This window comes from Pinus tabuliformis, chromosome 7, assembly GCF_031772625.1.
Source record: "Pinus tabuliformis cultivar Carrire ecotype Pingquan chromosome 7, CPIR1, whole genome shotgun sequence".
Classification (NCBI taxonomy): domain Eukaryota; kingdom Viridiplantae; phylum Streptophyta; class Pinopsida; order Pinales; family Pinaceae; genus Pinus; species Pinus tabuliformis.
The window spans coordinates 983455129-983481149 of record NC_142293.1 but is presented as its reverse complement, the minus strand read 5'-3'; the positions used below and the strand labels follow the sequence as shown (position 1 = coordinate 983481149).

General features: G+C 39.7%; 1 protein-coding gene across 7 annotated transcripts in view; it reads right to left on the bottom strand.

The window, feature by feature from the left end:
• Positions 1–26021, bottom strand: part of LOC149250900 (cysteine-rich receptor-like protein kinase 42) — a 254373-nt gene that overhangs the window by 24254 nt on the left and 204098 nt on the right. The gene's annotated exons all lie outside the window — the stretch shown is intronic.

Below are 26021 nucleotides of genomic sequence, written 5' to 3'. Positions count from 1 at the left end.
AGATACTCCGGGACCTTAGACCGCCAGCACAAGCTCACTTAGAGACGCTGCAACAGATCACTGAGGAAATAGATATGCATCGAACACTCTCCTGATGATATGCCCTGTGAATCCTACTGCTAAGCTCACAACTCAGTGCCTCGAGCAAGCGGGAACTCTCACAAGCCAATGGAAAATATCTTGATGCATTCACGCAATTCAGAAATGTAGCCATGGAGTCTATTTCGGAGTTGGGTCCTTCGTTTGAAAATTGAGTTTTGACTAGCTAACCATAATTTGCCCAAAAATAACCGTGGGGAAGTCGCGGAGGAGACAGCTGGAGCAGAGGAAGGAACTCGACAAAGACCAGCAGTTGCAGAAGGATGGCCAGAGGAATCTAGACTCAAGCAAGAAACATTCGAGCAACAAAGGCAGTTGAGAGGGAAAGAGGCAGAGCATCCAAGAGAGAAGTGGCAGTGCAAGCGAGAGGGAGACTTAAGAAGGGCAAGGACAAAGCTGAGAAGGAGAGGATAGATGATAGGATACAAGAATGTTGTTGCGGAGTCGTTTGAGCCCGATTTGTATCTTGTTGCCTTGATCATATGTTGTTATGTTATGTTGATGATTGTTCTATCTAGAGGGCCTTCGAGCCTGATGTAATGTTATATTGTTGTGGTGTTAATGGAAGGAATGGTTACAGGGATATCTGAGCAATCTATGTATGATTCTTTGTGGGTTTCTAAATTTATTTAATATGCTTGCATCTATCTGATATTTCTCCTTTGCGAATGCTGGTTCGTTAAGATTGCATCCCAACTGTTATACTTATGACCACAATTTGCCCAGAAATAATCGTGGGGAAGTTGCGGAGGAGACAGCTGGAGCAGAGGAAGGAACTAATAAAGACCAGCAATTGCAGAAGGATGGCCAGAGGAATTTGGACTCAAGCAAGAAACAGCCGCACAACAAAGGCAGCGGAGAGGGAAAGAGGCAAGGCATCCAAGAGAGAAGTGGCAGTTCAAGCGAGAGGGAGACTTAAGAAGGGCAAGAAGAAAGTTGAGAAAGAGAGGATAGATGATAGGATACAAGAATGTTGTTGCGGAGCCGTTTGAGCCCGCTTTGTATCTTGTTGCCTTGATCATATGTTGATATGTTATGTTGATGATTGTTCTATCTGGAGGGCCTTTGATCCTGATGTAATGTTATATTGTTGTGGTGTTAATGGAAGGAATGGTTATAGGGATATCTGAGCAATCTGTGTATGATTCTTTGTGGCTTTCTAAATTTATTTAATATGCTTGCATCTATCTGATATTTCTCCTTTGAAAATGCTGGTTCGTTAAGATTGGATCCCAACTGTTATACTTATGAACTATTTTCATTGTTAGTCCCTTGGGTTTTATCTTGACGCTTGATTCTAGTCCCTCAACTAACTAAGTCACGACACGCCTCGAGTGAGATGCCTTATTCGTCCTAGATAAGGTTAAAATGTCGACGTGGTGCTAGACTACAATGGAGCCTTTGTTGGCCCTTGTGCCTGAACCTTGGGTCTCAACCCATCAGTTATTTTTCCGCCAACACTTTTAATCTTGTTGGTCTCTTTCCAACTTTTCCTTTTTCTCTACCTTTGTTCTAGCTTTAGAATATTCTCCATTTTGTCTTCTGCATTCTTACTCTTCTGCCTTATCCTTAGTTGCCTAGTCTTGTTCTCCTCCTCTCATTTTGGCTTCAAGACCCAACCCTTCTATAGTTCTCGCCAGGCTTCACATTGATATGGCCATGTATATCTGAGTATTGTGCAGTACCATGCTACTGCATTTCTTCTCTGAAATGACAGTGTACCAAGGCTTCACTTTCTTCTTTGGAAGATTTAACATTGTTGAGACCATAAGATCTTTAAGAGGCTAGCATCTACATGTCTTGTTATTGTCAACCATGGATCTAACTACAATATTTTACAATTTGTTGGCTTGTAGTTGCCATGGAGTTAGTTAGGAAAATAATGTATTTTATTGTAAGGGGAACTTAACACACTCCATACAAAGATGAGTTTTTGTCCATTTCCAAGGTCACTGGTAATTGGAGATTTAAGAGCCAGAGAAGTGATGAAATATTGAAGCTTAGGAATTGGAGATTTAAGAGCTAGAGAAGTGATGAAGTATTGAAGCTTAGGAATCGAAGCTTGATGGAGTTCCTATGTAGTACCAAGATCGATGCCTAATGAAGGCATGAGATATAGCTTTCTATTTTGGTGTAAGGATTGATGCTTTCAATGTTGTGAAATTATAGATATTTTCTTGTTTCAATTTAATCTAAAGGCCTAAATATTTTTATTTAGGTGTAAATCAATGTGGGGAGGTTTCTCCTCCTGATTTACTTGTTTTGTTTTTGTTTATTGTTATTCTTATATAAACTAATTGCATTATTGGATTATTAATTCATAAATAATACCACACTTTTATGTTTTGCTGATGAATGGTACCTTTTAGGTCCCTCAATTTATTTCCTTGTGAATTCAACAAGTAATCTAAGGATCAATGACAAAAACTAGTCCATTTCCTTGAGTACACAATGCACATGATAAGAATGGAGAATATAGCAAACAACCCTTTATCCTTGGTTGGAGGTGGAAAAACAAAAATTTCATCCACTTAACGCCTTCATTGAAGTAGCTATGATATGACAAATCTAGTCCATGCATTTGCCAACATCTCATGACTCCATTAGCAATCTTATTTAGGGATAGCCCCTTCAAGTTGGAGAAGAGCCAACCAGAAGAAAGAAGAAGAGCTATTGAAGTAAAAATGGGTATCTTTCCTAAGTTGAACGAAACTATCCCCTTGATGCTTGGGACTTTACATCATTTGGGGGGTGCTAGATATTGTTGTATTTAGGCCCATTTTAGGGGCAGGTCCTACTTTGAAGAACTGGGCCCAAAACCTTCTCGAGCCCATTTGAGGCCTTAAACTACCATTTTTCGGGTCAAAACCTTGCAATCATAGTTGGCAACCTCTTGCAATTTGTTCTACACTTCAAAACTTTCCAACAACATGAATATCACCTCCATTGGAGTTTGTATATAGAATTTATGCCTCTTGCAAGTTGACTTATCCTATTGTCCACCATGGTAGCAAGTGAATGTGTCATTAGCTTCCATTACTCAAATATGTGGTGCTAGTCATGTGGAACATTCGATAAGATTCTAGAGGATGCAAATTCCTAACATTAATTGGGGGTCGAGGCATGCACAAACCCTAGCCTTGACCCTAGACAATTATCGTGCTATGTTAAATATTGGTTAGCTACGAAAGGAAGGGGTTCCATTCTTGTTTTATTAAGTATTGTTCCATAAGAGATTGTAGCATTGAGAGTGAGATATTGAAGCAAAATAGAGGAAGTAGAAGGTCCTGTAGCAAACATATTGGAAACAATTTCCATGACATCTTCATATTGGCCTCACCTTTAAGGTAATAACATATTGCTTGTCTGTGTATTTCAGTTTCAACTTATTTTACGAATTTATATGTTAAACTAGCAATATTAAAAAATCTACAACTAAAACAAAACCCTACATAGTAAAATGTAGTAGAATATTATAAAATTTGTTGTGGTGAATTGTTCTAGCAACATGTGCATGGCAGTTTATAACTTTATATATCATATTAGTATTAGAGAAATTTTCTTAGGGGTTTTATGGGAAGTTGCGGGATCCAAGAATTGGTGTAAACTCTAAAAACCCTATCCATTCCAAATGAGTATAGTAACAAACTATAGAATGAGTCAAAAGATAGGTTTTCAATGATGGAATTACAAGTCACAAATATCTCTTGCAACATGGCCATTCTCATGGTGGCTCTAGAGAACAAGTTTGGACCTTTAGGGAAGTTTGGTGGCTCTGACTTAGAAGATGCATTGGATGAGAGAAATGGATATAACAAAGACCTAGAAAAGGGGTCAAACAAAGATAGACCACGTTAGAGTGTCATCATTTCCTCCTAATCTCTGTTAAGGTGGAAGCAAGCGTGATATCAAACCTTACGAAGGTGAGATTGATGTTTTTAAGTTGAATCAGTGGATGCAAAAATCAGAAGTTTATTTAGTGCTCAAAATGTTGTAGAAGAGAAAAAGATTTCATTTGCCAAATTGAAGTTAGATGGCCATGCCTAAACTTGGTGGGAGGGTCACTAGAGACACTTAGGGTGGAGGGTTTTCCCCCCTGTAATTAAGTGGGAGGTGTTTAAAACCCTCATTAGGTCCTAGTTCTACCCTATCAATTATGATAGGACCGATGGATCCATGGTCATTACTTTTGGTAGAAGAAAGGGTATAGTGTGAAAGAGTACAACATTGAGTTCAAAAAAATAGCCATTATGTTGAGTATATTTCCTGAGAACCCAAATGTACTCATCAAGTATTTGGGTGGTCTACATATTCATTTATAGAGGAAAGTGACGCTCTTTAAAACTATGATAGATGAATATTGTGTGCAAGCACGATATCTAGAGAATATGGTAAGAATAAAGGAAAACCAAGTGGTTCCAAGCAAAAGGACCACCAAGATGCTTCCAAGGAGGAAAAGAAGTGGAAAGGAAATGATAAGAAGACAACAACCATTCCACATCGATGCAAGGATCCAAACATCCACTATAACCATTGTAACACTGAAGATAAGTGTTGGAGGCTACATCTAGATTGAAATCCAAAGCATAGCAAGAAAGATGCCAAGAAGAAGAATATGCTAGCCATGGAATTAAGCAAACGGGTGGAGAGCAACTCAAATGTAGATGAAAAGATTGCCTACATCACAATGCAAGAGGAGGTGAATCTAAGTAGCCTCTATTCCAAGGAATAGAAGTAAATGACTAAACTCTTCCATATTAAAATCAACGTCAAGAAGAAAAAGTTGGATGCTTTATTTGATTCCAATTCACAAGTCAGTCTCATAGCAAAATATATGGTCAGCAAGTTGTTGTAGCAACTATAACCACCCTCCAAAATTTTGGCTCGCATGCAAATTTCAGAGCCTACTTCGGATCCTGCAATTGATTATCCTTGATCGCTTGTTGGTACGCTAATGATTTCAAGCTCCCCTCCTTGATCTTAAGAGTTGTCCACGTTCTCATCTTCATGCAGCATATATCATATTTGGGCACAGGGGTTGTTGTTTGTCATGCAAAGAGAATGTTGTCTTTACTTCAAGGGATTTGTGTGCGTATGAGTGGTTGTCATCACATAGACATTGTCACACTCACCTCACACACTCACGCCACGAAGGTTGTTGCATCAAGCAAATTATGTCTTATGTATTATGGATGGTCTACGTTGTGTCACTAAGTGTCCATGTGCAATCACAGTCGAGTCCTATCAATGTTTGCATATGTTCACTGATCACACACTTAGACATTTTCCCAAACAACCTAGCCTCATCCAGCGTCCCGACTATGCGCTTTGTTTTTGCAACCATCAAGCTTCCATCCTTGCCTGTTGGAACCTCGCAGTGCATAGAGACACCAACCTCTCTTGCCTGCTGAAACCCCGCAACCAGCAGAGGACCCAGTCAACATGCTCTCCAAAAATGCACAGAGCAGTCCAACAGCACTGCACTCAGAAATTGCGCAGAGGTGTCCTCCTGGGACCCTTGTCCCGCAACAGTTCTTTGAGCCTCAAAACTGCGCAGTGTTGTCCAAGTTGTCTTGTCGGTCTTGCATGCAGAAATTGCACAGACAGGCCTCCCAAGGCCTCATTCCGGCAATAGTCATTGTCCGTTGAAATTGCGCAGATCTACCTCTCAGTGACTACAGGAAAAGGTGACATGTTGAAATCGCTTCCAAGGAGTTGAGGAGAAGGACCAAGGAACCAAGTAATGGAAAAGATCAGGACCGCATGCAAACTTTGTTGGATGCATGATCATCTTGAGGGTAAGTATGGTAAGTACGGAACATCTTTCGAAGTACACCTCTTAGTTGAGTTTGCAGGATTGCTTGTCATTGTCATATCATCCTATCCTCAATAACATGCATGTGCGCAAACACGAAAAGTCACTTTATGTGTTGCTTCTACATGTCGTGCTTCTTTTTCACTTGTTCGACCAACTGTCGTCTTCTGCATGTTGATTTCTATGTCATGCTTGCGACCATGTTCTGGTCACGCACAAGGTCTTTGCTCTGTGTGTACATGTTGTGTTCACTATGTAAACATCCGTCGCGCTTGCACACAGTTGTATACACTGACGTGCAAGTGTCGTCGCAGTTGTCCAATGATCTATCACAAGCATCGTGCATATGGCTCGCACTGTCGGCTAGTCATGTTGAACATGTGTGTCTTGATGGTTTGAGGCATCTTGTCGTCAAGTCATGTGAGTGTGTTTACAAGATTGCGTATACACAAATTCACTCACTCACACACTTAGTCATTTTTGTTGAAGTTTTGACGATCATCTCACCCTCTAAACAGCCAAACCTCCACCCGCCATCGACTCGATCGATTATCATGCAGAACAACGCAGAAGCATCCAATAAGCCATTTCAAGCTGCACTGCCCGCACGCTGATCAATCGACTCTCCCGCTGGTCAACTGGAGAGTTTGACCGGGTAGTCACCTCGGGACTCACTCCCCTCAAAAATTGCGCAGAGGTTGTAGACCTCGCCCACTCCGCTGACTGAGAAAATTGCGCAGACAGGCCAGACAGACACGCAGTGCCCATCCCTGTCTCCCTCAGAAAACTGCGTAATTTTCCCAACTAGTCAGTCGACCGACTGCTCACCCAGAAAACTGCACAAATTTCATGAGCAAGCCTCCTACAGCCCGACAGTCCGCTCAACGCAGAAACTGCCCAGAGGTGGTCAGCAGGTCAACCTCCCAAAAACTACGCAGTTTTTCTCGCCAGCAGCCCACTGCCAGTTCCCTCCAAAAACTGCGCAGTTTTTGCTGCCAAGCTCTCGCAGCCCGCTGCCTGCTCCCTCCAAAAACTGCGCAGATTTGTCTGCCAGGCCTTCCCGCAGCTTGCACTGCTTCCCTCCAGAAATTGCGCAAATCTGTCCTCTAGCAAAGCCAGATCCCGCGAGCAATCACTGCCGATCCAAATTCCCGTCTCCGCCTCCCAATGACTTCTACACAATTTTCACCAATAGTGGCCGAAGCCTGCATCCCAACTCGAAACTCGCCTCGCGCGATTTCGTAACCTTGTCCTCTCTCCCAGTCACCCGCATCTGAAAATGATCATGCATCATGGTAGACTAGAAAGTTTATGGATTTGATGTCGTCTCATCATGAGTGATTGTAGATACAGGTACATGAATAGACATGACGCGACAACAGATGGGATGAACAAGGAGAGTACATGCAAAAGGACGTGTTCGCGAACGGATGAACAAACGATCCATGCAAGGAGATGTGTTCGCGGACAGACGAACGGATGAACATGCAAACAGACGATGCATGTGAGGAGATGTCTTCACAAACGGACGACCATGCAAGGATGTGTTCGTGGACGGACGAACGAACAAACATGCATTTTCACGAACGGACGACCATGTGAAGATGTGTTCACGGACAGGCGAATGGACAAAGATGCATTTTCGTGAACAGACAAACATGTCAAGCATGCCAAAGTAAAGGCAAGGAGCAACATGCGAATGCAACATCAAGTGAACCCAATGACCATCGAAGCCTCTGCACACCTAGCCATGCAAAGTTGAAGCTGTGATACACCAAGAGGACATCCATCACTCAGCAGCATTGCAGCTCGACGTGCACACCAGTAGCAGCATGAACATACCAGCACTGTCATGTCGAGTTGTGTCATGAGTCATGTCAACCACATCACTACTATGGGCCATACTATTGTCAATCAATGTAATGTAACGTGGAAGTCCAAGAGACCCACTTGTAATTTAAAGAGTCATGTAAGTCAAACAGTCATGAGGGAAGTTGAACAGTCACAAGGGTCAGTCTCACCCTTGGCTATAAATACCACTCATTTGTACATGCAAAGGACTTTTCACCTTGACTCCTCCCACATAGCCTTGAGAGTTTGTAATCTTTTCTTTGAGGAGTAAGTAGTGGCTCCAATGCCCTGTCCACAGGGTTAGTGATGTATGGTGTATCGGTGTGTTTGGGAACTTTTGCTTAATTCAGAAGCCTCCTAACAGGACAGCACGTTTTCACACGTGTTGTAACTGTTTGTAAGAATTGTCTTGAACACTTGTAATACATGTTGCTTTAACCTGTGTTTAACACTTGAATTCATTCAACTGTTCTAATGAAAATGTGTTGTATAAGTTGTTAACATTGTTTTGCCCGTGTTGATTACCTCCCGGACATCAAACAGAACCTTTCATGTAAACTCGCTATAACGACCGTCACGCTCGCGCGGATTTCCCGCTAAGTGTTGTACGTGTTATCTTCCCTTGTGTGTTGTGACTGTCACATCCGTGTGGATTGCTCCTTCGGAAGTTGCGCACATCCTATTGTGTTGTGTATTCCTAATAGAGTTGGGCTTCCTCCCATCCAACTTGGGACTCACTCCCACCCTCTCTCTATGCGATGAAAGAACCTTGACACAAGTAACACTAGCAATCACTAGGCATGCGAACCTCGCTACTCGAAGACAAAGCAGACCACTCTCACGTGCTAATAAGCATGAGCTAAGGCATATCTTTAAGACAATGGCAATCGGGTCATCGTACTGGATTGGACTCCTTCGCCCAACAGTGTGAGGTCTAGTTGGGACTCCATGCCGAAGAGATCCCCTAATGTTGGCGGGTCTAGCACTGTCAACACAAGCTTACATTACAATTTCATGACCATCCTCACCTATATCCATTGGGATAGGTAAATAAGAATACAAAGCTCAAGATCACTAAGAAGTGCAAGATCAAATTTGCTATAAGTAAAACTATATTGATGAAGTGGAGGTAGACATAGTACCACTTGATGTGTGTGATGTAGTGTTTGGAAGCCCCTTGTGTATATGAGGGATACAATTTTCATGAAGAGAACAAACTCATACCACCTAATCAAGGATGGGAATTCCTTAATCGTCAATGCACACAAAGGTAAATCCAAGGTCTCTCTAGTGAATGATAACCAAGCCAAGAAATTGATCAATTCGAGAAAGAAGTTTTTAATATTTATCTTAAGAGAGAATCAACTAGGATATGAATTGGTAAAACTAAATACATCTCTAAAAAGATGTACTAAAGAGTAGAAACATCAATTGCAGGACCTTTTGCATACATACCAAGAATTGTTTTAATATCCTAAAGGGTAACCACCTAATAGGGAAGTGGAACATGAGTTAAAGGTGTTCCCTGACTCCCCATTGCCAAACATTGGGTTGTCTAGACAATCCATCCTATAAGTAGGTGAACTAAAGAAACTATTGGAGTAGGGAGTAATTTCATTGAGTGCCTCACCTTGTGTGTTACCAATCATCATAGTATCTAAGGATAAGACTTGGAGAATGTGTATCGACTATAGATCTTTGAAAAAGATCACCTTAAAGAATTGATATTATTTAACTAGGATTAATGATGTGCTATATCAGTTGCAACATGCCAAGTATTTCACCAAGTTAGATCTCAAATTAGGATATCATCAGATTCTTCAGTTAAAGAAGATACCTAGAGACTACCTTCAAGGCAATACAAGGTCTATATGAATGGTTCGTAATTTTGGTTTATGTAATGCACCAACTACATTTATGCATTTGATAAATGGTGTATTGCATCCCTTTCTAGATTCATTTGTAATAGTGTACTTCGATGATATGTTGGTGTATAGCTCCACCTGGGAAGATGTCACATCTCATGGAAGTGTTAGAGACTCAGTGAAAGAATCAACTGCTAGAAATTCCAAAAATGTCAATTTTCCCAACACTCCTTGATGTATTTAGGGTATATGATTGGTGGAAGGGAACTCAAGATAGATGCCATGAAGATCAAGGCCATACTCAAGAAGCCAACTCCTACTAATGGCACTAAAGTTAGGAGATTTTCTGGGGCAACATACTATCCAATGTTGCACTAATCGTTATCGGGATATTATCAGTGTGAGGAAAAAATCGGAAAAAATCGTAAAAATCGGGAAAAAATCGTAACATACAAAAATAATTTTTTGCAATTTTTTTAATATCTAAAGCATCTACAACATAAAATAAATACATTGACACATAAATATGATAAAAGAACTAATATATAAGGTGTTTAATATCATTTCTAGTGCCACATCACACATAATAGTGAATCATGTCCTGACTCATGACTCCCAACGCAACCTCAAAATATCAACAAAAAATATAATACTGTATCTCATATCATGAGTCATAATGCCATATACAATGAAATGAACCAAATAACTAAAGTCTAATACTATTGATTTCCTTTGCCCCTCTAGATGTAGATGTCGATGGAGTTGGCAGTAGACTCTGTTGTGCTCTAAAAGCTGAAGAACTAGGAGCTACAGGAGGTAGACCACGTCCTCTACTGGTGACAGGGGTAGCTTGGGTCACCTCCTCCTCATAAGAAAAAGAAAAAAAAAAAGATCGGCTAAAAAAAAACTCGATTTTATCGCCCGATTTTATCTTCTTTTTTCTAAAATCGTGATAAAACGATTTTATCGCGATTTTTTGGCGATTAGTGGAACACTGATACTACCTATGGAAGTTTATAACATCCTTTTTAGTTGTGGCCTCTCCATTGCATGCCATAATAGATACTGCCAAAAAAATTTAGTGGGGAAAGAATCAATAGAAAGTTTTTTATGAGTTGAAATGAAATATTATTCAAGCACCAATTCTTGAGTTTCCTAATTTGTAGAATCCTTTCCAAGTGGAGATAAATGCAACTGGATATGCTATGGAAGTAATCTTGAATCTTGATGCATGGAGGTAAGCTAGTATGCTATTATTATGAAATGTTTCATGGTGGAGTCGTGAACTACCCTACATATGACAAGGAACTCTATGCTCTCATTCAGACTGTTAAAAATGGAAGTACTATCTGATGGAAAAGAAGATCATCATCAACAATGATCAGCAACCATTGCAATATTTGTAGGCCTAGAGTAAGCTTTAACAAACCCAAAAGTACAAGTGGATGGGGTTTTAATAAGAGTTTGATCCAATCATCAAATATAAGAAGGGAAACACTAATAAGATGGAAAACATGCATTCAAGGCCACCACATTGAAGATCAAAACCATGGGAACTCTTATGGACATGGAACCTTCACCCATGAGGCATACAAAGAGGCATACATACAAGATGAGAACTTTAAAGAGGTGTTTCAAGTTTAAACAACCATAAATGTCAAGTTCATGAAGGAGAAGGTTATGATAATGCTAATTATCATCTCCACAATGGATTGCTCTACAAGCTAGACAAACTCTATGTCCCTAAAGGTGAAAAGATTACATCTTGCTCACACCTCCAAAGTTGCAAGAAATTTTGGTGTTGGGAACATGGTTTCCAATTTACAGAGTTATGTGTATTGGCTAGAATGTAAGAAGATGTAGTACAAATTATTAGAGGATGCATACTTTGTTGTATCCCATTAACAAAAAGTAAGGCTTATACCATCTCATACATGTACCTACTAAACCCTAGGAAAGCATCTCCATGGATTTCATGGGTCGTTTGCCAAAAACCAGGAAGGGACATGATTATCTATTTGTGGTGGTTGACAGAGTTAGCAAGATGTACATTCTCACATTAGAGGAAATTTCAGCGTAAAAGTGCCCATGAAATTTTCACATAATTTACATATCATAATATGTAAACCAATCAAAATCCTTTAAATTTAAAAAGAGGTACATGTAAATATTTTGGGGGGGAAAGAAAATCTGCATTTTTTAATTGCATTTTTTGCTTATATCCTTATAGGTTTACCCAAATTTCAATTGTAGACATTTGTTGGATGCAGAATTAACTTCCAAGTCCAATGAGTACCCATTATGCATACTTTTGAGAAGACCCACATTGATAAAAATTGAAGATACATTACAAAAACACATTCAACATGTTTTTTTAATATATCTTCAATTTTATCAATGTCGGTCTTCTCAAAAGTATGCATAATGGATACTCGTTGGATGTGGAATTTAATTCTACATCCAACGAGTGTCTATACTTGAAATTTGGGTAAACCTATAAGGAGATAAAGTAGTTGTATTATAAAAAATACAATTACAAAAAGTAGTTTTCTTCTTTTCCCTCCAAAATTCATAACCCTTATTTTATTATTTTAACTATTACTTTATTATTTTTCCTTAGGAGGCCACTTTTAGGCTGAAATTTCGTCTAATGAGCCTTGTAAAAAAAGCATCAAGGGCCAAGATGGAGCAAACATGTTCATTGAAAAGGTCTAGATGTGCTTTGGGATACCAAGGAGCATCATCTTAGATAGAGATACCAAATTTTTCAGTGCCTTTTGGACTACAATTTGGGAGAAGATGGTTATAAAGTAGAAAAGATCAACAACTTTCCATCCATAGATAGATGTGTCGACAGAAGTCGTGAATAGGACACTGGGTCAACTTTTGAGAGGTTACAATCAAAACCATCCAAGGAAAAAATACGGTTCATATTCAACACTCTGAAAAAAAAGCAATACATACTTATACCAATAAGTCCCCTTTTGGAACTAGCTTTGGGTCTTTTCTACCTTCACAGTTAGATGTTGTACATGGACAACAAAGAGTAAGGGAACACATCACAAGAGAATCATTGAAGGATGAAAAATTCATTGCTAAGATCAAGCAGATCCATTGGCAAGTACAAAAGACATTGAATATGTCATAGGAAAAGTACAAGGCTTGATATGATAAGATTGAGAAAACATTCAAGGTGTTAGACAAAGTTCGGTTATATTTAAACAAAGAAAGGCTAAAAGGTCCTAGTAAAAAGATCAAAGCTTTGTAATATGGTCCTTTTGAAGTGTTGGAGAAGGTGAGTGATAACGTTTACAAACTTATTCTACCCCCATAAATGAGCATTTACTTAATGGTGAATGTGTAGAATCTAGAAGTCTATGAGGCCCTTCCATTTTGGACTAGGAAACTGATGAACAATTCTTACCTACCATGGCTGACTTAGCAACAAAAGCTCACATAGAGTTAGTAGAAAATCTGGTTTTACAAAATAAGTGCAGAACAAACAAATGGGTGCAATATTAACTTTGGTAGGTTGGGCTAAAAGGACAACTTCTAGGCAAGGCCAAATGGTACTTTAGGGAGAAGGTAAAGAAAATTATTCCTCACCTCATTTAGTAAAATCTTTCAGGGACCAAAAGCCTCCATAAATTGAGAGACATGATTCAGAATGGATCATTATATAAATTGTCATCTATTTGGTACATTTTAAATTGATAAATTAGAGCTATTGGCTTGTAGGGGCCATTTTAGGGGCAGGTCACACTCTAAAGATCTGGCATCTAGAACCTCTAGAGACTGTTTGAGGCCTTAAATGGTCATTTTTGGGGTTGAAACTTTGCTAACATAGCCTCCAACCTCTTGACACTATTCTACTCTTCAAATAATTTCCAACAGTGTGAATACCATCTCAACCGGAGTTTGTATACAAAAGTTATTCCTTCCATAAGTAAACCTATCCTTTTGGTCACCATGTTATTAAATAGATGCCACATCAACATCAATTAGTCACACATGTGGAGCTAGTCACATGTGGACTTTCAAAATATTCTAGAGGGTCCAAAAACCTAACATTTATTGGGGGTTGAGACATTCAAAAACCCTAACATTTGTTGGGGGTTGAAGCATGCAAAAGCACCAACCCTAACCCTAAACAACTATCAAGCTATGTTAAACACAAGGTAGTTAAGAAAGGAAGGGGCCTCGTTCTTATTATATTGAGTATTGTTCTACAAGAGAATGAAGCATTGAGAGTGGGATATTGAAACAAAATAAAAGTAGAGGATCTTGTAGTTGTTACCACAAAATCTAGCAAGGCCCTAAGGAGGGAAAACCTATGGGACAACTACTAGACTAAGTGACAACAATGGGACAATGGCCCATTGTCACCACAACCAAGGTTCCTTGCTCTTCACAGACTTTCACCGATTGGGGGAGTCTCGATATGTTCATGATCACCTATAATAGATATTATGGGGTTGAAGGTTCAAGGTGATGGAGCGAGAGCTCATTCGAAGAGAGGCTCAATAAAGGTATAAGGCTTCAAAGAAGCAAACAACTCTCTAAGAAAAATCTTAGAAAAGAAGGCACAAGATCTAGGGTTTTAAGATTTCTCGATGGTAACCGTAATAGGTATTCACAAAGTTAGGGCGTGGAAGCAAAAAGGGCTTCTCATGATTTATTCCAATGAATACTAAGCTTATACAACCCTCAAAGAAATCCACAAACCAAGGAGATACAAGCTAGGTTTTTCCCTTCTAGGGCACAAGATTTTATGGATGGAGAACTGTGAGAAACCTACCAAACTTGGAGATCCTCTAGGCAAGACCTTAAGGAAAAGCCTTATGCTCACGGAATCCACCAATTCACCCTCTAATGAATTTCGTTTGATGCCCTAGGCTAGCCATCCAAGAGGAAGGGGACCGAAATTTGAAGGAGAAGAAATATGGAGAAAAGGAGGTTTGATCACCAAATTCCTTGGACTAGTGCCTAGTCCTTTGGGCAATGGAGTCTTGAGATGCTTAAGATAAGATAAGACCTCTTCTAAGGACGCTTGGAATCAATGCCCTAGGTACCAACTTCAAACATTTATCCTCTTCAAAATACAGTGAAGTTTCATGAAGAATCAAGACATTCATTCACTAGGAACATTCATTGCAGGCTTTGCATTGGATAACATATGCAATACTCTAGTAGAAAAGATTTCCAAACTCAACTTTCAACGATTAGGGCATAAATTCGCATATCTAGAGTAGCAATTCCATACATTAAATAGTTTTCAAAGAAAGATTTCATCAACATTTAGCACTTACAAAGCGACCTGCAATATATCCATCCATCGTTCAAGAAGAAGCTCCAAAGAAGAATGTGAATTATCTTCCACACATCAAAATGCATCAAAAGTATCTAATAGCTCCAAAGAGAAAGTGTGAGTTCTTTTCAAGAGAGAATCCAAGAGATGATGATCAAATACAGATGAGACTTGGTTCTATATATATGTGTCTCACTAAGTCAAATTATTAGCCTAAGGCCCCCTAACATTATAAAAGTGTGCAAAATACAAGCCTTGGTCACAAGCCGACCAAGTAGCTTTTTCAAATTATAAATTAGCCTTCCAAATGCTATCCTAATTGATGACATCACGCTGATGAAGGTACTAGGGCCGTTGGAGGGCCACGTTGAGTCCTCTTTCTGCCAAAATGTGAGAGAGGGCTATATAAATCTCGAACAAGGGTTGACCCCTTAATCTCCCTGCAAATCATCATGTGGGGCCCCAAATTGGGTTTGGGCACAAGAACTGGTCTCATGGGTCTCCTAATGATAGAAAAGCCTGTAATGCTCCAATGTTGAGGGTTCTAACGATGGTGCTTGCCCTCCCATGCCTCAAGGGGTGATACAAACCTCCTTTGGGCCTTGGATCAGCTGCCATAATATGTTAAGTTGGTTGGGGCACACTGGTCCAAGTGCATCATCTTGCGAATAATATGGGGCAACAAGTAGATTGCTAAAGGTGTTGAAGGTGCTCATGGCATGAAATGATGCTCTAACACATGATAGAGTCCCATGGTTTTCAACGCTACCCCTGGGAGTGTCAATATGATCCTCTGGTGGGCTTGGGCCCTAATTAAGTTGCTCAACCCATGATGAAACCACTTGCGAATTACATATAAGATCTAATGTGCTTCCCATCCGGTACAAGAATTCATTAGTGCATCTAAGTGAACCAAACTTGTTAACTAAGGGCACATTAAGACTTCATAATGGGCTTCCCTTCTAAATTTGGGGTTTTAAGCTTGTAATAGTGTTACCTCCCTTGGTAGAAGTGGCTAATAAACAACCCTATTAGGTATTCCCAGCCCCTAAGGGGAAGACAGGTCCAAGGTACATCCTTTAATTGATAGGGGTCATGTGAATAATGAGGGTCTCAAATCCAAATGCCATGGGTTCAAGGATGGTAATGATGAAGGATGCCCGAATATTTGGGTGTATAGATGTAGGAGGGAGCAATCATGGATACATGAGCTACCCCAACATTTGCTTTTCCACCCTTCTTCATTAGCCTTTTACCTTTTTTTTATTTTTTTTTGTATTACTGCTTGGGGATCTAGGAGATGAGAGCATGTTGTGTATGATGTAAGCAGTTATTACCCCCTTAAGGTGGGGCAGTTCATTGCCCACCAGGGGTTGGGACATGCATGGGTTCCTTAATGATGTGGAGGCACTCATGGTGCCTTAGGAACCAAGGTGATGGCCATGATGAAGGGGTAGAGCTCATGTTTGTCTTTTGCCCACGTGCTATATTAAATGTCCTGACCATCTTTTGCATTTTATGATATTCTTTTTTTTGCTTCTTGTTTGTGGCCATGATATGCTTTTAACATTTTTTGCCGCATCAACCTCCGGGGCAACATTTCCACGCTCGACCTAGACATGTGGACAAGGGGAGGGGATGTACCAATGCCCTACGGACCCAGAGAGGAATGATGATGAAATAGGGCTTGCAATGTACGGAGCTGTTAAATTTGGCAACTAGGGCAAAATTCTACTTTGGACAACTCATATGATGCAGCTGATATTTTTATTAGATTCCTCTCTTTGAGAGGTGTGGGATTGATCTAAAGATCATCTCATTCTGACATGTACAAATGGAATTATGAATTTATTTTGTTTATGGGAAAATTCTCAAGGTCGGCCAACAAACTAATGTAGGCTCAGAAGCCCAATAGTCACATCTATTCATCCTCAATGTTTGCATATAAATAGAAGGTGCCTTTGCCTCATTTGGACATCACTCACCTTCTCACACATCTCTCTCTCCTCTTATGATTGGGTACGGATTTCAGGACAACCTCTCTCCACACGTGCGGCGAAGAAGAAGAACACTGTTTTTTGCGTTGGCTGAATTTCAGGGACAATTTGACCAAGCATTGACTTTGTTTGATTGCGGATTTCTGGGATTCTTTCTCTTTGGGTAGGCTGCATTTTTGGGCACAGAAATCAAGGCAGTCTGTACTGTTTGACCAATGTTGACTTTAGAAGGTTTGACTTGAGAGTTGACCAAGTTTAACTGAGTATTTTCAGACTGTTTTGGGCTGATTTGATTTGTTGTTGGAGGCCGAGTTGACCGAGTTTGACTAAGCTATTTTGGAGGTCAAAATCTGCCCTGTTGACTAGCGTTGACTTTTTGGTTAGGGATTTATGTGGCCGTTGTTTGACTAGACAAAATTCACTTTGATTGGGCAAGTGAATGTTGAATATTGTACTCTCTCTTTGTGCTAAACTTTTGAAGAATAATAAGAAGAATTGATCAAAGGGTTTCCCCACATTGGGGTTTGCTCCTGGCTTGTGCCATATCTTGTGTCCTCTTGTCTTGGCTTGTCTTCTACTGTTTTATTTATGTTCTATCTGCATTTACTGTCATGTTAATATGATTGCTTATCTGGAAATTGATATTGGGCTAATAAGAAAATTGAAATAAATTGCTCTTATGCATAGAACATACCATTGTTATCTAAAATTAACATGGTATCAGAGTTGAGGTGAAGACAAAGCCCAAGCAAGAGTGAGAAGAGCAACCACTGAGAAGAGAAATCACTGAGATTTGTTGGACAAAGACAAGAGTCAATGGCCTCCACATACTACTTCAAATCTGATGACAAACTCAATGATAAATCTAATTATCATGCATGGAAGATGTCTCTTGATTTGACTTTGGAAGAGTAGGATGTTATGGACTATGTGCAAGGAAATATTTCTAAGCCTCCTTCAAATGCACCGGCTGCCACGAAGACAAGATACAAGAAGGGTGAATTCAAAGCAAAGAAAATCATCAGGGATTCTATTCATAAGCATTTGGTTGCATACATCTCCGATTTGAACACATCAAAGGAGATATATAACAGGTTGGTTGGCATGTTCAAAGCTAGCAATGCAAACCAAGTTCTCTTTCTCAAGAACAAATTGAAGGACATAAAGAAGGGAAGAGGTGAAGATATTCAATCCTACTTCATGAGGATTACTGAGATCAAAATGATCTTCTTTCAATTGGAGAAGCTATTGCTGATAGGGAACTTACTCTCATTGCCGTTGGAGGACTCCCTCGTAAATGGCACGCGTTCAACACTACTATTCTTAACAACGACGAGATTCTAGGTTTTGAAGAATCGTTGACTAGATGTTCTCAAGAAGAAACAAGGATGATGGAACTAGATATGCCTTCCAATAGGAATGATCCTACTGCATTCTCTGCTCATGCTAAAAAGAAGAACAATGCAGGTTCAAGGAAGCAATGTGAAGGAAGGTCGGGTTTCAAAAATGGAAAGAAGGGAAGATGCGTCATTTGCAACAAGTTTGGCCACTATGCTAGGGAGTGTCCTAATAGAAGGGATACACCTCATGATGATGATAACCACAACAACAACAATTTCAGGGGCAACAACAATCAAAGGAATGGCAGATTCAACAACAAAGGAAATAGGAATGTTCTCGCTCCTCAACAAGGAAATGGTCGCCCTCCCAAGAGATCAAGAAACACCAGGTATGATGAATCTAATGTTGTTGATAACAAGCAAAAATAATTTTATCTTATATCTGCCCTCTCTACTGCCTCTCCTCCGGACACCTTGGGAAATTGGTTGATCGATAGTGGTGCCTCAAGGCACTTCATTAGGTATAAGGAAGCTCTTTCAAATCTGATTGAAAATGATACAAATTTGGAAATTATCCTTGGAGACAATGCCACCTATCCCGTGAAGGGAGTTGCGAATGTTACTCTTCGATTGACTCAAGGTAACACCATTCATCTACAAGAAGTACTATATGTACCCAATCTAAAGAAGAACCTGGTATCTATCTCGGTGATGGAGGACAAAGGATTCAAGGTGGCATCCATCAATGGAAAGGTATGTGTGTGGAATAAAAATTTCAAAATGCATTTACACTTGGATTCAGGGTTGATTGCCTATATCAAGTTGGAGGAAATCCATTGAGAGCTATGTCTTGCGACACATCACTTCAATCTGAATTATGGCACCGGAGGTTTGCCCATCTACATTATAAGGCTCAACTCGATGTGAGGAAGACGGTGACAGGTATGCCTAAATTCAAAGTAGAACATGAAGGTGTTTGTCAAGGGTGAGCCGAAGGAAAGCATACAAGGGGACCATTCCTCTCAAGTGATGGCAAGACTACCGACATATTGTAATTGGTTCATTATGATCTATCTGGTATAATGCTCGTGAACTCTTTGGGAGGATATTTATATTATGCTATATTTATGGATGATTTCTCTCGTAAGACTTGGATATATTTCTTGAAGAAGAAGGACGAAGTATTCTCATGGTTCCGTTTTTTCAAAGCTTTGGTCGAAAATCAAACAGGGAAGAAGATAAAAATATTGAGGACCGATAATGGAACTGAATATGAATCAAATGAGTTCAATAACTATTGTAGAGAAGCTGACATTAAGAGGGAGACTACTACTGCATATACTCCCGAGCAAAATGGTGTTGTTGAAAGGAAGAACTATTCTATCGTAGAAGCCACTCGTGCCATGCTTCATGATCAAAGCCTTCCAAAGTTCTTATCGGCCGAAGCTGCAAACATTGTCGTGTATGCTCAAAATAGATGCCCTCATCAAGCGTTGGACTCCAAAATTCCCGAAGAAGTCTTCACCGGTAAGAAACCTGATGTTTCTCACTTTAGAATTTTTGGTAGTCCCGTATATTTTCATGTGCCAAAAGAAAAGAGAAGCAAATTGGATGCTTCTGGAAAGAAAGAAACATTTGTGGGCTACAGTGAAACTTCTAAGGCATATAGAATCTATGTGCCTGGTCAAAGAGAAGTGGAGATAAGTCGTGATGTCACCTTCAATGAGGATGCTGTCGTTGGGAAGATTAGTAACCTTCCTCTTCCAAGGAAGGACAAAAAAGCAGATTCAGGAAAACAAGGAGAACCGCAAGATGAGCCAATGTCCGATGTTGAAGAACCAATGGATCCCATTGATCCACCTCCTCATGAGCCCTCCTCCTCCGAAAGGAGACCCTCATTGCTTAAGGAGACTCTCGAATATGTCGAGAAGCATGTTGCACCAAGGGGGACATTTCGTGAAACCAAGAAGCCGAATAGGTACCAAGGGTACTTAACTGCAATGACAACGTTGTTCAATCTGAGCCTGGCGCATTCGAACAAGCTGTGAAGCACCAAGTTTGGAAGGATGCTATGAACGAAGAGTATGAGTCGATTATGAAAAATGATGTCTGGGATGTGGTCCCTAGACCCAAGGAAAAATCCGTTGTCACCTCAAAATGGCTCTACAAGATCAACCATGGAGCTGATGGAAGTGTTGAAAAATACAAGGTTAGATTTGTTGCTCGAGGCTTTTCTCAAAAGGAAGGTGTGGACTACGATGAAATATTTGCACCTGTTGCCCGATATACCACCATCCGTTCGATTATAGCCCTTGTTGCCTCGCAAGGATGGAATCTACACCGGATTCATGTCAAGACCGCCTTCTTACATGGTTCAATTAAGGAGGAAGTCTATATAGAACAACCCAAGGGGTTCGAAGTTCAAGATTGTCAGACACGTGTATGCAAGTTCAAGAAAGCCCTCTATGGGTTGAAGCAAGCTCCCCAAGCTTGGTATGAGAGGATCAACAACTATCTGATGAAGCTGGGATTTACGAGAAGCGAAGCTGATCCAAACCTTTACTTTAAGTTTGAGAATAATAAACCTCTCATCTTGGTACTTTATATGGACGATCTCTTTCTGACAAGTGCAAACCCTCTTATTCATTAATGTAAGATGGAGTTGGCTTCCGAATTCAAGATGAAGGACCTAGGACTGATGCATTACTTCCTAGGGTTGGAGGTCTGGCAAAAGCCAAGTGAGATTTTCCTTTCTCAAGGAAAATACATCGTGAAGCTACTTGAAGGATTTGGGACGGTGGACTGCAAGTCCATTACTACTCCAATGGAACTTTACTTCAAAAAGTTATGCAGAAGTGTTGCTGGGCGATTTTGGAAATCCTTCTGAGTATCGCCAAACTCGTAGGGGCCCTGATGTTCTTGGTGAACTCCCGTTCGGACATATGTTTTGCAGTAAACACATTGAGTCAGTTTATGGTCGAGCCTCATCACATACATTGGATTGCTGCCAAGAATCTCTTGAGATATCTCCGGGGCATAATCACCTATGGATTGAGATACACTATCGGGAATGTGAGGCTCCATGGTTATTCTGATGTTGACTAGGCTAGCAGTGTGGTAGATTGTAAAAGCACATCTGGATGTTGCTTCTCTCTAGGTTCTGTTTCAATATTTTGGATGAGCAGGAAGCAGAAGTCGGTTGCTTTGAATACTATTGAGGGCGAATACATTGTTGCTAGTATGGCCTCCTATGAAGCTGTTTGGTTGAGGAAGCTCTTTAGTGAGCTATTTGGACATGTGTTGGATACCACTGTGACCTATTGCAACAAACAGAGTGGGATTCGTCTTTCTAAGAATCTCATATTTCATGACTGCTCCAAGTATATGATATTAGGTACCACTTTATCCAGGATATGGTACAACAGGAAGCAATAAAGCTCTGTCATATTGGGATTGATGATCAGGTAGCAGATATTCTTACAAAGCCCCTGGGGAAGGTCAAATTCTTAACCTTCGGTGAACGACTTGTAGTCATGGAGAGACCCTCTTATGAGGGTCCCGTATGAGATGGATAATGAGCCCTAGGAACTCCGGGGGGCTTGGGGTTCTTCTTGGAGCGATGAGCGACCATAGGGTGAGTGGTTCACCTTCCCCTAATGGTGCACGATGTACAGGGTGAGTGGTTCACCTTCCCCTGTGATACCCCATGTTGAGATATGCATAGGATGAGTGGTTCACCTTCTCCCATGGCATATGAGCAGGATGAGTGGTTCACCTTCTCCTGCCAGCACATCCTACCCATGCAGTCTGGGACTCATGGGAAGTACCTCTCATCTCGCCAATGAATAGGGAAATTTGGATAGGGACCATAGTACTACCGATGGACGCATCATGTACTACCATACTCCCTATGCTAGGATGTTTGATATTGATCTGGGATCAATGGAGACTGACTTTGGATCAATGGGCTGTAGTATGATACACTCTCGATTATTGGAGACTGACTTCGAGTCAATGGAGAATGGTATGATACATTCTCGATCATTTTCTTCTTCATTATTTCTTCATGGTTCAGCAGAGCAGGGATAGTACAGATTGTCAGATGGTTTGGCAGGTGGAGTTCCTCCTAGTTGAGAGCTATGTCACAGGGTTTGGCGAACCTAAAGCTTCAAGTTCGAAATTCAGCGAACTTGTAAAAAAAATTTGAAGTTCGTTCAGGTTCGGTGAACCTGAAAGTCGAACTTCATCGAACTCCATCGAACCTAATCGAACCTCAACGAACCTAATCGAACCTAATCGCGAACTTAAACGAATTTTTTGAATTTCGGCGGTTTTCTTGACGGTTTTAGAAGAAAATTTGGTAAATTTAGTGCAGGTAATGTAGTTCGCCTTCCTGAAAATTCAAGAAATATAATTACGCAGTTCATCTTTCCAAAATATCTGGAAATATAGTGATGCGGCTCACCCTCCAGAAAATTTTGAGAAATGTGGTACGCCATGTCGGTTTGAAGAGTCGCTAAAGGTAAGACAAGAATGTAGATGACATTTTCCATGACGTTTTAATATGTACTGGAATTATACGAAAAAGACATAACGTATCATGGAAAGCACTAATAATGTAAATCACTGAGTTTTCTATGGTTCAATTGAATATAGGTTATTTTAATTGTCCATGGATTTTGGAAAAATAAGATGGAAACATCCGATCCTAGAGAAAGATGGATGCATGTTTTTTTTTGTTTTTTTGTTTCATAATAATGTTGCATATAATACAAATCATTAGGAATAAGATAAGTCGGTATTACAAATACAATTTTTTACTGATAATATATAAATTATTAAACATTGATTTTTGTTTAATCTATTTTATATCATTTTACTATAGAGGAGATGACTGATTTTGTTATATATAAAGAATGAGAAAAATTATATTTTTAATAAGAGTTTTTGAATATTGATATGATATAACAGATGTATAATTTTTTTCATGCTTTATATGGAGTTGGTATGTACAATTACAATCTTTTTAATAAATAAAAGATTTGAATATATACTTTTATTGTGCGCATTAAAAGAGAGAAAAATAGTCTTTTAATAGGAGTTCTCTAGTGCGAGTATGAAAGAGGTGTGTAGTGAAATTCTCCCTTGAACTGGTCGGTTGTCTATGTGAAATTCGACATGCTAAAATTCCTCATGTGGACTTTGTCTGTGTTTTATGACCTTATTTTATGGCTTAGGGCATATTGTAAGGTTTATTTCATTTTCTTCCCATTCTTCCCATTTTATGGATTATAACTATTTGGCAATGGTCTTTATGACTTCCTTATTATATTAGCATTGATGATGACTCACTAGATGAGCCAAATGATGGAATTCCATGTGTTGATGACTTTGATGATATTATGACTTTGATGATATTTAAAATTTTGAAATTTGAAGATGTCCTACAATGATGTGTATGTTTAAATTTTGATCATGTTTTGATTATGTGATTTTTTTAAAAATTACTAGTATTTGACATTCATTTAAATTTTGAAGACTGAAAATTATGTCATTTCTTTTTGCAAACTACTATTGTGTATGTTTACATTTAACTAAATGTTAGAATGATTACATTATTCATGTATGTTTACTAATAAGAATTTGTATTCACGTGTTTATGGAGCGATTTTGAATTTTCTATTATTTTGTCATATATATATATATATATATATATATATATATGAAAAATATGTATAGTCGAACCTAATGCCGAACATCATTCGAACCTGATCGGAAAATTCGAATTCGAATCGAACTTAATCGTTGTCGAACTCGAACCGTGTGACATAGGTTGAGAGAGAGTGTTAAATTTGGCAACTAGGGCCAAACTCCACCTTGGACAACTCATATGATGCAGCTAATATTTTTATTGGATTCCTCTCTTTGAGAGGTGTAGGATTGATCTAAAGATCATCTCATTCTGACATGTACAAATGGAATTATGAATTTATTTTGTTTATGGACAAATTGTCAAGGTCGGCCAACAAACTAATGTAGGCTCAGAAGCCCAACAGTCACGTCTATTCATCCTCAACGTTTGCATATAAATAGAAGGTGCCTTTGCCTCATTTGGACATCACTCACCTTCTCACACATCTCTCTCTCCTCTTATGATTGGGTACGGATTTCAGGACAACCTCTCTCCACACGTGCGAAGAAGAAGAAGATTGTTTTTTGTGTTGACCGAATTTCAGGGACAGTTTGACCAAGCGTTGACCAACAATGTTGACTTTGTTTGACTGTGGATTTGTGGGATTCTTTCTGTTTGGGCAGGCCGCATTTCTGGGCACAAAATCGAGGCAGTCCGTATTGTTTGACCAACGTTGACTATAGAAGGTTTGACTATAACGTTGACTTGCGTTGACCAAGTTTGACTGAGTATTTTCAGACTATTTTGGGCTGATTTGATTTGTTGTTGGAGGTCGAGTTGACCGAGTTTGACTGAGCTATTTTGGAGGTCAAAATCTGACCTGTTGACCAGTGTTGACTTTTTGTGGTCGTTGTTTGATTGGACAGAATTCACTTTGATTGGGCAAGTGAATATTGCATATTGTACTCTCTCTCTGCTGAACTTTTGAAGAATAATAAGAAGAATTGATCAAAGGGTTTCCCCACATTGGGGTTTGTCCCTGGCTGGCGCCATATCTTGTGTCCTCTTGTCTTGGCTTGTCTTCCACTGTTTTATTTATGTTCTATCTGCATTTATTGTCATGTTAATGTGATTGCTTATCTGGAAATTGATATTGGGCTAGTAAGAAAATTGAAGTAAATTGTTCTTAAGCATAGAACATACCATTGTTATCTAAAATTAACAAGAGCGGAGTGAAAAATATGAAACGGGAAAACGGGATCGCGCTATCAAAATCGGGGTTTCCCAAGTAGTGCCCTTCCTAAAGCCATAGGCCAATAGGGGAGATCCCACAGGACTAGGATTGAGGATTAACCCCCCATTTAAGGTGAGGGAACAAAACTATAGTCAAAATCCTTCCTTCTTCCAAGTCACCCAATAATCCATACCCAATATGCCCAAGGAAAAACAAGCATAAGCACCCAACTGCACAATGAAAAACATACCTTCAGGATTGAATTGCCCACCTTCAAACATATGCTCTCGACTAATGGGCGAGGGGACATATGACCGGTTTAGGGAGCAGAGATCAAATGGCACAATACATCGGCTACGCTAGTCGCTGTCAGGGGCTACTAGCTGCTGGCTGAAAAGATATCTAGGAGAAAAATTCTCCTATGGGGTCACCCACTTTTGGTGGGTAACAGTAGCCATATTGGCCACGGTGTCCATGGCGTCTCCATAGTGAGTGCCCCTTTCTTTGTATTTGCATTTCATAACTAAGAAAAAGTAAAGCATAAGATGGGTTTTTCCCATATTGAGTTTCCTAGGGTACATCCTGCCTTCATTGTGTGGATGGTGTGTTATTGCTTGTCTCTTTCATTTCAATTTCAGCTTATTTCATTAATGTTATGTTAAACTAATCTGCAATCTAAAATAAAACACTGCATAGTAAATTTTTTTAGAATATTATAAGAACTGTTGTGACAAACTATTCCAATGGAATATCCATGGCAGTTTTCAGATCATCCAGAATGGCCTTTTATCGATCCACGTGGTCAACTAGTTGATATTTTGGGGTTCTTCATGGTGTGTAATAGATGACTCTTGACAAGATGTGAGCAATAAATAATTTT